This window comes from Canis lupus, chromosome 33 (assembly GCF_048164855.1).
Source record: "Canis lupus baileyi chromosome 33, mCanLup2.hap1, whole genome shotgun sequence".
In the NCBI taxonomy this organism is placed as follows: domain Eukaryota; kingdom Metazoa; phylum Chordata; class Mammalia; order Carnivora; family Canidae; genus Canis; species Canis lupus.
The window spans coordinates 35,671,572-35,684,969 of NC_132870.1; positions in this window are offsets into that span (position 1 = coordinate 35,671,572).

The window sequence follows — 13,398 nt, forward strand, 5'->3', positions numbered from 1 at the left end:
CAATTTCTTTGCTGGTTATGGGTCTGTTCAGGTTTCCTATTTCTTCCTGTGTTAATTTTGGTAGTTTCTATGTTTTTAGATATTTATTCATTTCTTCCAGATAGCAATCTAGCTATCTAGCAATCTTTTATTTTTCATAATATTCTCTTAAAATTGTTTTTATTTCTTTGGTGTTGGTTGTTGTCTCTCCTCTTTAATTCATTATTTTATTTATTTGGGTACTTTTTTGATAAATCTGACTATGAGTTTATCTTGTTATTCTTTCAAAGAACCACCTCTTAGTTTCGTTGACCTGTTGTACTATTATTCTTTTTATTTCTATATCATTTATTTCTGCTCTAATATTTATTACTTATATTCTCCTACTGGATTTATGCTTTTTGTGCTGTTCTTTTTCCAGCTCCCTTAAGTATAAACTTAGTTTAAAGTTGTGTAAAGTTAGTGTAAAATTGTGTATTTCAGATTTCTTACTTCTTGAAGAAGGCCTGTATTGCAACATGCTTCCCTCTTAGGACCAACTTTGCTGCATCCCAGAGGTTTTACTGTTGTGTTCATTTTCATTTTCTTCCATATACTTTATTTTTTACTTTTTCTTTAATTTCCTGACTGACTCATTCATGCTTTAGTAGGATGTTCTTTAACCTCCATGAATTTATGGTTCTTCCAAAGTTTTTCCTGTGGTTGACTTCAAGTTTCATAGTATTGTGGTCTGAAAATATGCATATGTCAATCTTTTTGTTATGGTTGAGGGCTGATTTGTGACCCAGTATATGATCTGTTCTGGAGAATATTCCATATGCACTCGAAAAGAATGTGTGTTCTGATGCTTTAGGATAAAATGCCCTGAAAATATATGTTAAGTCTATTTAGTCCACTGTGTCATTCAAAGCCCTTGTTTCCTTGTTGATCTTCTGCATAGATGATCTGTACATTGGTGTGAGTGGGGTGTTAAAGTCCCCTACTATTATTGTATTATTACCAATGAGTTTCTTTAATTTTGTTATTAATTGGTTTATATATGTGGCTTTCTGAAGTTAGGGGCATAAATATTTACATTTGTTAGATCTTATTGTTGATGGACTCCTTTATTATGATATAGTGTCCTTCTTTGTCTTTTATAACATTCTGTGGTTTAAAATACAGTTTGTCTTTATAAGGATGGCTACTACAGCTTTATTTTGATATCCAATAGCATGATAAATGGTTTTCCTATCCCTTCACTTTCAATCTATGGATGTCTAAGGGTCTTGAATGAATCTCTTGTAAGCAGCATATTAATGGGTCTTATTTTTTTTTACTTAGTTCTTTTGATTGGAGCATTTAGTCCATTTGTATTCAGAGTAATTATTAAAAGATATGAATTTAATGCCACTGTATTACCTGTAAAGTCACTATTCCTATAGATTTTGAGGGAGGTTCTCTAGCTACTGGACTTGAATGCCTATTTTATTCCCCAAAATAGGGAAATTTTCATCTATAATTTGTTGAAATCAATTTTCTGCCTCCTTTTCTCTCTCCTTATCTTATGAGACTCCTATAATATGGATATTATTTTGCTTTACGGAATTTCCTATTTTCCTCAGTCTACCTTCATGTCTAATAGATTTCCTTCCCTCTTCTTTTCAACTGTATATTCCATCATATTATCTTCTATATTATGGATTTGCTCTTCTGATTCATTTATTCTCATTTTTATGGCCTCCATTTGGGAATACATCTCAGTAATAACATTTTTAATTTTGGCCTGACTAGATTTTGAGATTCTCTATTTTTTTCTATGCTTTTAAAGCCCAGATAGTATCTCTATAATTGTTGTTTTACATTCTAGTTCATACATCTTATATCTGTACTGATTAAATCCCTGATCTTTCTTTTGGAGTGAATTTCTCCATATCTTTTCTGGACAAAAAGAAAGAAGAAATAAAAACAACAACAACAACAATAACAACAACAGAAAAAACAAAAAAACAACCCACTTGATCCCTGTTTTGGCCTGCTTTTTCAAGAGAAACTAGATCTTAAAATAAGAAATAAATTATATATATATATATATATATGTATCACTTATTGATATATATATAAATTATAATTATATATAGGGATTTATATATCTAGATATATAATTTATATATATCAATGAAAAGAAACAAAAATTATATATATGTATATATATATATATATATAAAATTAGATAGATAAAATAGATAAGACAAGTCTCACTGGTTTCCTCACCTCAAGCATGAAGAGGCCAGGGGACATAATAACCCATTCCTGAAATAAGAAATCCTCCATGTATTTGAATAAACAGTATGTAGGAAGTGATGTAGTTGAGATGCTGATGGTGTCTGGTACAAGCCACTAATATATACTAGTGATGACTTATGTTAACTTAAACTCTGAGGACTCTCAGTACTCAAAATGGAGTCTGGTTACAATGGAGTTATAATAATAACTTCTAAAAAGAAGGGCAAAAGAAAATTAGATAAGCTACTGTCTTCACTACCACAGCTTGTCCCCAAACCACAGCTGGCATTTATCATCTTCTATTGTCATCTTCTTCCTCAACACTCATTCTAGACTTGCCTTACACTTGGTTAGCATTTCTGCACATCTCATTGCTTGCCTGGTGTCTCAAGCTAGACCAACTGTTCTCATGTCTAAGAATTTGATCACTCTGTCCTTCTTACAGGGTCTTTTTTCCTTTTTTTTTTTTTGTGTGTGTGTGTGGGGTTTTTGTTTGTTTGTTTGTTTTCTGCAATGGAAGCTGCCTAGTGGATGATGATGTAGAAAAACAAATATCTGAATGCTGGGTGCCCTCAGAGATTACCCATCTCATTTTCTCCAGAATTAAATGTCTCTATTCTTCTAATCCTGCATTTCCAGGCTCCTTACTATCCAACCAAACGAGCTATGTGCTACTATAAAACATCCTGTTTATATACGTCTTTCTTATCTTTTCTTATCCTGTTTGTATTACCTCTTCCTATAACCAGGTTGATTACCCAGATGTTCTAAGTTCAGTTCAACTGCAATATTTTTCTTCACAAGTACCTTTTAAGTCTGCCCTGATATATATATGTATATATATATACTTATACATTCATACACACATTTTTATGTTTATATTTTATATGTATTTATATTATATAACTTACATTATAAATAGAAATTATTTTATATTTATGTATATATATTTAAATATATATTTATTTTTTTGTTAGAAAGAAAATTGACTCACATAATTGCGGAAAATCAATAAGTTCAATATCTACATTTTAGACAGGCAGGCTGGAGACCCAAGGAAGAGTTGTAGCTTAAATCCAAAAACGTCCATCACAATTCCTTCTTGCTTGGAGAGGTCAGTCTTTGTTTTATCAAGACCTTCCACTGATTAAATAAGGTCCAGCCACATTATGGAGAGCAATTTACTTTACTCAAAGTTGATCTATTTAAATATTAATCTCTTCCAAAATCATCTTCACAGAAATATCCAGAATAATATTTGGCCAAATATCTGGAAACTGTCTTGGCAATTTGACAAAATAAATCATCATAGGCACTAATTATTAAGTTCATCCTTCACTATCAACTCATAGGAAGTTATTCACAGGTATTTCATGTAGGAAAGAAATTAGAGCAAGACAGATATATGCTTTGGGGGAGGGAGGAGGAATTCTATGATTTTCAAATCTAATCATTCCAATTCCATACCATTCCATCATGTCCTATAATTTCTTTGCCTTGGTGCCTCTGGATCTGTTCAGACCCAATCCTGAATATGTCATTTCCATCATGTGAAGGATTTATGGTGTATATACACTTTTAGCTTAGTGAGCCTGTAAACTTCAACATGTCAAGCAGGTTCTAGAAGAAGCATAGTCATTTGAAGTCTCAGAGTCAGACATTTGGTCTCTACTAGTATTAATAGCATGCTGGAAGCAACTTCCTAAATTATAAATGACTTTCTTTTGAATATGGCATAGCCTAAAATCTTATGGTATGACTTGCATTTGGGGGACAGCCAGAGATTCTACACCACATCCTTATGACAAAGGTAGTACCATATGGCCTCTACCAGGTCATATAGTACCTATCAGGTATAATTGAACTGCAGACTGAGTCTAGAGAAGAATTCTCTCTTGTGGAGGGCTCTGCTACTACCCACCTTCCAAGTACAAGCTACAGTCACAAATGTAATATTTGCCATTTGTACATTCCAAAAAAATCTATCATGTATTGTGGTTCTTTCTTCTCGATAAGAAATGCAGCATACATTAATTTTATTTCATTCTGGAGGGCAGACATGCCTCAGCATATGCCAGAATCTGGGTCCCTTAAAACTTTGTGTTGTGGCATACCCATGAAAACTTCTGGATATTATCTGTCTCTGTCTTTATACCTTCTAAGGGAATCCCGAATATTTACCTCTTTGTACTCTCAAGTTCAATTGCAAAATACCATCATTAGAAAGAACCAGCATCTTGTTCAGCATTATGTCATGCTGGCCAAACTTCATTTGTTCTGTATTTTGATAAAGAAAGCTTACTTTGGGGATCCCTGGGCGGCGCAGCGGTTTGGCGCCTGCCTTTGGCCCAGGGCGTGATCCTGGAGACCCGGGATCGAATCCCACGTCGGGCTCCCGGTGCATGGAGCCTGCTTCTCCCTCTGCCTGTGTCTCTGCCTCTCTCTCTCTCTCTCTCTCTCTGTGACTATCATAAATAAATAAAAATTAAAAAAAAAAAAGAAACCTTACTTTGCCCTGGAGAAAGACCTTTGGTTAGTGCAAAGTACTTCATATTCAATTTTGACAAAAATTAGAACATATTTAGCAGGGGGAGAAGGAGAAACAGACTGAGCGGGAAGCCTGATACCAAGCTTGATCCCGAGGTCCCAGGATCATAACCTGAGCCAAAGGCAGATGCTTAACAAATTGAGCCACCCAAGTGTCCCTATCTGGCATTTGTTAAATAATCCATGCTAATTATTCTCATAGAGACAGGAGAAATAACTAGAAAAAGGGTTAATAAACCCTATACACTCATTGCAAATTAGACTTGGGCTATGACTATATTCATCATGTAGTATTCATATACTCCCATTCTAATGTGGGATTGTATTTCATTTTGATTCACTTGGTGTTAGTTTTAGCTGAGATATTCATAAAAGTTTCTGGTTAATCCACTGTCCTCAATATGCATTACTCTTTTGTGGAATAGCTACCAAATATACTCCCTGAACATTTTAGGGTCCTTGTTAAAAAGAATCTATTTATTTATTTATTTATTTATTTATTTATTTATATTTTTATTTTTATTATTTTTTTTCTCTCAATGAATTGACTCTGGATTTGAGAACTGGCTCAGGTCAGTTGAAAGTGAGTTAGGCATCATGGTTTTCTGTTAAAGCAGTAACCATTAGCCACTGACTCACCCACTTTTAATATTTTGTGGCTATATAAGTGAAATGACAAAAAACACTTTTGGTTGTATACCTTTTAAATTTCTAGGAATATCATGCTCTATTAGCCATTACCACAAGATCCCTTCAAGTCAAGGATCTTTATTTGCTGGTTCAGTCTTTCTATCATTATAATAATTTTGTCTATCATCTCATGGATGATGTCACCAGTTCTCACATCATCTCTTTTCTTACATGACATCATTGCTTTCAAGTTTCAAGCAACAATTCTAACAGAATATAAAACTATTTAAAGGCATTTACTTGAATTAATAATATCCTACTATCTATAAAATCTCACTTATCTGGCTTTACAGTCCACATCCTGTGATCCAGCACTTTTAAATCAATTCCCAAGCATGTCCTCATGGTTCTTTATGGAATGTATTAGCTATATCTTACAGATTTTCTGATGAATAATCATGCTTCTCCTTCTGGAAGGGTTACAGCCACTTAGGTCATGCTGAAGCTGTTTTAGAAACAATAAGTGAGAAATGGGGAACCATCAGACAGACATCATCTTGTCAGGTAGTTTTTTTAAGTGAAACCAACTGAATATTCTGCAGATATTGAGAGAATGTTCTCTTCTAGAAAATGTAAGGGGATTTCTCCTTCCAACCCAAAGGTTCAAGGATAATTTTTTAAATACATGCAGAAAAATATTTTATTTTTTTATTTTATTTTTTTAATTTTTTTTTTCAGAAAAATATTTTAATCCTTTGCTTCAGATCAGTTTTATTCCTTTTAATGTCCTCACTTCAGTACAGGAGACTTACAGAAACTACATTTGGTTTCCATGTAATTCTTTCATATTTACCATCACTTCTTGGGCCTAATTTACAATAGAGTCAGCCCTCTCACTGCATAACATAAGAGTTATTTTAAACACTACTTTGAAATCCTCTGGCATTTAAGTTGTGTTCTAAATGTTTAGTTTGCTGAATTTAGTCTGATGTTTTCATACCATTAGGCTTCTGTGGCAATTAATAACAGACAACTCATATCATAATCATGAAAATAAGCATTGTCTCCATCTTTCAAGCATGTAAGCTAATACTTAGCCGGGTATAGCCCCTTCTACTCGTATCCAATGACAACCCTTACAGGTGAATATTTTAATAATTTTTATTGTAAAAATGCTAGAAAGCATCATACTTCACTTAGCCTCAACAAAGTTGTTGGCATGTGGTCAGCACTATTGCTATCCCATCCTGAGGCTCTGCTGGTAGGATTATTTCAAATACCAAGTGCTTGAGCCTGGGTTTCCCTCAAAACAGACTTTAAGATAAGGACTCAAGTAAGAGCTTAGTGTAACTAACTTTTTGAGTATTATTTATAGGAGTCACTATTAGGTGAGTAGAGAAATGAAAAAAGGGAAATGAGGAAAATAAGTTCAAGATATGTTAATGAGCATGATAAATATATGGGAAAATGGATCTGTTTTCCTAGGGATCTCTGACATACAAGTATAGAATAGGATTCAGTGTTGCCTGAGGGGCTGATTTATGTTCACTATCAGTTAAAGGTACCTACACTGCCTTATATCATCAGCTAAGTTTACAGATTGATTGATTGATTGATTGATTGATTGATTTTTAAAGATTTTATTTATTTTTTTCATGAAAGACAGAGAGAGAAAAAGAGGCAGAGACACAGACAGAGGGAGAAGCAGGCTCCATGCAGGTAGCCTGACATGGGACTCCAGGATCATGCCCTGGGATGATGACAGGCGCTAAATCCCTGAGCCACTCAGGGATTCCCTACAGATGCTTTTATAAGGAAGTCATCTGTGTTTATGAGAATAGTAAGGGCACCACCAGTTTTTGCTATACCTAAATGCTAATACATTTCTCATAGTAACACTTTAATTATGAAAATAGAATGAAGTATATTTGATTGAGGCTAATTGCACATTAACTAATTGAATAAATATAATCTGAAAATTAGTTGCATTTTAGAAAATGTAAAGAGTGATGATTTAATTCAAACCTTGTTTTCACCCTTTAAAAATATATTTCATATATCAATGGTGCCTAAATAGCACAATTGGTTAAGCATCTAATTCTTGGTTTTGGCTCAGGTCATCATCTCAGGGTATTGAGCCCTGTGTTGGGCTCTGAGCTTATTTCAGAGTCTGCTTAAAACTCTCTACCTCTCCCCCTCCCTCTGGCTGCATCTCTTGCTCTCTCTCTCTCAAATAAATAAATAAATAAATCTAAAAAATTATATTATATATTACTATATGAAATATATTGTCAAAATTGTATCAAAGGAACTGTAAAATTATTATTAAATAATTTTTTTGCAAATTATTTTTGCCTTGAGAACACTTAAAATTGTAATTTTTTTATATGACAAAGTCTAAAAGAGAAGAATGATAAATTAGTCCTATGAAGTTTCTTTATAATGAAGTCAAAACACATTCTGGATGGTTAAATTAAGTTATTATAAAATTATCTCAGAAGACTATGAAATCAAGAGTGTAATTTCATGAATTTTAAAGCTGATTGATGTATAAAACTTTAAGAAATTAATTTTAATATTTAAATATTTTATTTTTAATTAATACATTTCAGTGTAAAAATTTTTTAAAGGCAAAACACGTTGATTCATTTCACTTATTAATTCAACAAATAGTTACTAAGTTCGTTTTATTAAATGGTTCAGAAAAAAAGCCATAGTCCTTCATAGAAAGATAATAAAGGCTAAGCTTTGTTTTAGTTTTGAGTAATGATATTTGAAGATAATGGAAAAGAAAGAATAGAGAGAGAGAAATCCTTTTTTTTTTTTATTCAAGGAATTGTATAGAGAATAAAGCATCAAATTTGTGTAGGTAGCTTTTTAAATCATTGTTGTGAAGAGCAATAGACAAATGGATTACTAATAGAGTAGGAGTAGACAAAGATTGAAGGTAATGTGAAATCTAGAGCAAGTTTATAGGCTCTAAGGAATTATTATATTGGGAGTGAGAGATGGTTGATGGAAGAGAATGTATATATAAAAGAGTCACTCCTATGAAAGGCAAAATAAAGTATCATTGGGGAAATTGATAGAGAAACATGTCCACTATGAGAGGTATTTTAAAGGTCATACCTAGTGAGAAAGTAAAGATGAATGCATAATCCAGTATTTTTCTAAGGTTGGGGGCAGAGAGTGACAAGAGCTCTCATTTGATAGCTTCCAAGTTTTTCATGAAATATGAAGAAAAGTAATCTGAGATTGACTAATGTAGGTATTTAATAGAAAAAAAAGTTTCAAAGAGAAAGGTACTGAATTCATATTTAGATTATTAGAAAATTATACCTGGGGATGCCTGTGTAGCTCAGTGTTTGAGTGTCTGCCTTCGGCTCAGAGCGTGATCCCAGGGTCCTGGAATCGAGTCCCACAGTGGGCTCCCTGTATGGAGCCTGCTTCTCCCTCTGCCTATGTCTCTGACTCTCTGTGTCTCTCATGAATAAATAAATAAAATCATAAAAAAAGAAAGAAAAGAAAACTATAGCCAAATTTTTAAGAAGAATTGAAAGTTGTTATAATTTGAGATTGTTATTTATATTGAAAGGAGTTTCTCCAGCTTTGCCAGTTTCTCCCAAAATATTTGGATATGTGTATGTACTCATGTTTGAGTTCATACAGGATGTTGTCAGGTGAGTACAATGGAGGAAAAGGGGTCAAGTTAAATGTATTTTCAAAGGGATGATTTTATTTGTGGGACACTGAGTCTAAATGAAGAATAAATATGGAAAATGTTATTAGAAAGTTGAGAATTTGGGACACTTGGGGGGCTCAGTGGTTGAGCATCTGCCTTTGGCTCAGGGAGTGATACTGGGATCTGGGATCGAGTCCCACATTGGGCTCCCTGTGAGGGGCCTAGTTCTCCCTCTGTCTATGTCTCTGCCTCTCTCTCTCTCTCTTTGTGTCTCTCATGAATAAATAAATAAATCTTTTTTAAAAAGTTGAGAATTTAATGGATTGAGGGAACTGAGAAAATATTTTAAAAATTGTGGTTAATGTATTTGAGTAGCTGAGACAGAAAAATGTTTTTCGTTTCAGTTTTAGAAGCTGAAGTTTGAGAGTTTTGTGTAATAGAATCTGGGTGATGATAAATTCAAAGGTGTTTAGAGTCCAGAAAAGTTGAAGGCAATATACTAGTAATGAAGAAGAGGTCTAGAGAGAGAGAGAGAGAGAGAGAGAGAGAGAGAGAGTGAGACTATGAAACCAAAATCAATTAAAATAAATTTAAATTCTTTCAAATTATGAAAAACATAAATGACTATTTCTAGTTATATGACTTGAGTGTATAAAACTTCCCCACAAATCAAATAATTATCATTATCATCATGCTTTCCAAAAAGAGACAAATCTTTTGTGAAACCATGTTCCTATAGTTGTAATCTCTTTCCAATCATTTATAAGTAACCACGCTAAACATCTTAACTTGTAGTTAATTTTAATGGCCACATAAATCATCTGAACTACAACAGTAAAGCCTATTTTAATGTCTCTAAGATGTTTAAGTTTAATTTTGTAATATAGGCAGTTTTATATTCAATAAATAGCATTGTTTAGTTGTTCATACTTGGCCAGTGTAGTAGGACCTATGTGTAAATAACTAAAGAAATATTTTTTAATCTAAAATTGAAAACCACTAATATAAATAATTGGAAAAGTATCTCAAATCAAAAATACTTCAGCATAATTCCATTAGGCAATAGTATTAATTAGGTTTAAGGTGTCACATCTGTATTTGCTTTTCCCATAGGAAATTATAATGCTTATTGCACCAGCTGAGTAGAAAAGTCATTGAAAACACTATTTCTTGCCTTGAGTTAAAGAAAACTTACATTATCATTCAACAGTTTAAAAAAGTCCCCTACTCATCTTCAAATTTAAAGCACATTTTGAGATATAATCTAGTTTGTATTTATTATAGGATTTTTGTCATGTTTTATCATACAAAATTTCCTTTATTTGATTTGTACAATATGTCACAAAATTTTCAGATTTCCAATTTTCTATACTGTATTATACTCTTTCCAAAATATCATTTTAAAATGCATGAGACAAATTTTTAAAATATATGCATTTCCATTTTAATGTGACATTTAGATACATAGGATTTGATTTATTTAAATTTTTCATCTTGGTGTTTTAATTTGGTTTTGTGTGTTTATGTTAAAACAATTGCTGTCAGCAATAATTGATTTGAATGACAGTATGGTTCCTTGAGAGCCCTGGTTATCAGATCCTGATTACATCAAATGAATGTCTTACATACTCAGGAGTGCCACAAGGGGAGTTATGGATTTAAACAGGTGTAATAAGATTGACTGCTAGAATTTTTTCTCATTCTCAGTTATCTTCTATTGTATTTTACTCAATCATTGAAAGTAATAGGCATGGAACATTTGCCCTGTGTTCCACTTTTTAAATCTCACCTTTCTAGCAAAATGAGTTGGCAAACAAGTGCAGAAATAGGTAACTGTGGGTCTAATTTGGGGAGAGTAGCTCTCCAGTCATAAATTATAATTTTACAAGCACTATGAGGAGAATATAACATTGTGAATATTAAACTGGAGTGATTTCAAATAGGAAGTCTTAAAAACTTCCTAATATTGGGATCCCTGGGTGGCTCAGCGGTTTAGCACCTGACTTTGGCCCAGGGCGGGATCCTTGGAGACCTGGGATCGAGTCCCGCGTCGGGCACCTGGTGCATAGAGCCTGCTTCTTCCTCTGCATATGTCTCTGCCTCTTTCTCTCTCTCTCTCTCTCTCTCTGTGACTATCATAAATTAAAAAAAATACTTCCTAATGTTTCTGTGAATTTTTGAAGATTTTGTATCTTTAAATTCTCCTCAGACTCTGGGTATCTGCTTCCATTTGTTTAGTCACTGCCTTGATTCTTATTAATCCAGGTATCAAAGCTCCTTGTTCAATCTACCCCCAAACCACCCATACATATTTTTATATTGAGTGCGACAACATTTACTAAAATCCAGGGAAGCAAGACAGCAAAAAACGGAACAATGGATATCGTTGGAAACATGCCTAATAGAATTTGTTTCTACCATAGAACATCTCTCATTGACCATTTGTGTACATTTCCTCTTGTTTTGCTCCTTCCTTCTCTATTTTTCTTTCTTTTTCACCTTCAACAGAAGCATAAAATATATTTTCCCTCATCGGTCTTGATTGTCAGTTTAGCTGTTCTTCTCTATTCTGTTGACTGTTACATTTATTAATTTATTTATTTGAGAGATAGTGAGAGAAAGAGAGCAAACATAAGCAGCAGGGGTAGAGAGAGAGGGCAGGAGAGTCTTAAGCAGACTACCTGCTGAGTGTGTGGCCTGAAGTGGGGCTCAGTCTCAGAACCCTGAGATCATGACCTGAGCTGAAACCAAGGGTCAGACACTTAACTGACTGTACCACTCAGCATCTCCTTTATTAACTTATTTTTTTTAATATTTATTTTAGTGAGGGCAGAGGGAGAGGGAGAGAGAGAATCTCAATCAGACTCCCCAGTGAGTGAGGCTGAATTCCACCACCCTGAGAATGAGACCTGAGCTGAAATCAAGACTCAGATACTTAACTGAGCCACTCAGGTACCCCTGTTACATCTATTTAAATCTTCATAGTTTTCCTCCTGTATTAGTTTCCGATTGCTGTCATAACAAATTATTATAACCTATTGGCTTAAAACGGTATAAATTTATTCTCTCACAATTTGAAGACTAGAAATCCCAAATCAAGGTGTTTGCAGGACCATGTTTCCTCTGAAGCCTTTAAGGGATATTTCTTCCTTGTCTCTTGTAGCTTCTGGTAGTTTCAGAGATTCATTGACTTGTAGCTGCATAACTCCAATACTTTCTTCTATCTTCACATGACCTTCTCTTTTTCCTGTGTTTTGTGTCTTCTCTCTTTTATCTCTTATAAAAGCACTCATTATTATGTTGAGGGCCATAAAATCACTTGATTGAGGGTACTTGAGTAATCCAGGGTGGCCTTAAGATTTTTAACTTAATTAGACTTTCAAAGATTCTTTTTTTCCAAATAAAGTCCTACTCACAGTTTCAAAGGATTAGGAAATAGACCTATCTTGTGAAGACTATTATTCAACCCACTATGCTGCCTATCCAAAATGCATATTCAAGGGACTGCTTGGGAGATTTTTTCTTCCTTAATAAGTATCTATGTCAGCTAAAGATTCATGTCATACAGACTTTTCACTCCTTTACCATAATTCAGGTGGGTGAAGTCAGGGAAATGTGGACTTCTTTAAGACCAGTCTGTGGTTAGGGCAAATGTGTGAAAATAGAAGCAACCATGGGAGATTTTACAAGGATTTGATTGTTATGCAATTATTGCATAAAAATTGTTTGCAATTCTGAATTTCATAATCACTTTAAATTTTAATACTGAATACTGCTTGGGACTCCTGGGTGGCTCAATGGTTGAGCATCTGCCTTCAGCCCAGGGCGTGATCCTGGGGTCTCAGGATCGAGTTCCACGTTGGGCTCCCTGCATAGGGCCTGCTTGTCTCTCTGCTTGTGTCTCTGCCTCTCTCTCTCTGTGTCTCTCATGAATAAGTAAATAATTTTTTAAAAAAATCCATTAAAAAATACTGAATACTGCTCAATTGTATATTAGTTTTTTTTTTAAAATCACTTATGTGCTTCTAAAATATCTGATTCAGTTTTTGCTTTGCTCTTTCATTGTAGTAAGGGAATTCAAAATAACCTACCTGCTAATGTACAGAAGTTAGGTTAATATTGAGAAGCTCTGCAACAAATGGGGGATCCCAATAATCTACTCAAGTGATCCCCCCCTTTTTTTTGCTCGCTCTCCTCCTGGTAGGCAGAGAAGGGATGTTATGACAACAGGGCAGCAAGTCTGTGATCCCATCTGAAGGTCATTTAGCTGTGGCTAAGGAATTCACAATGTTTAG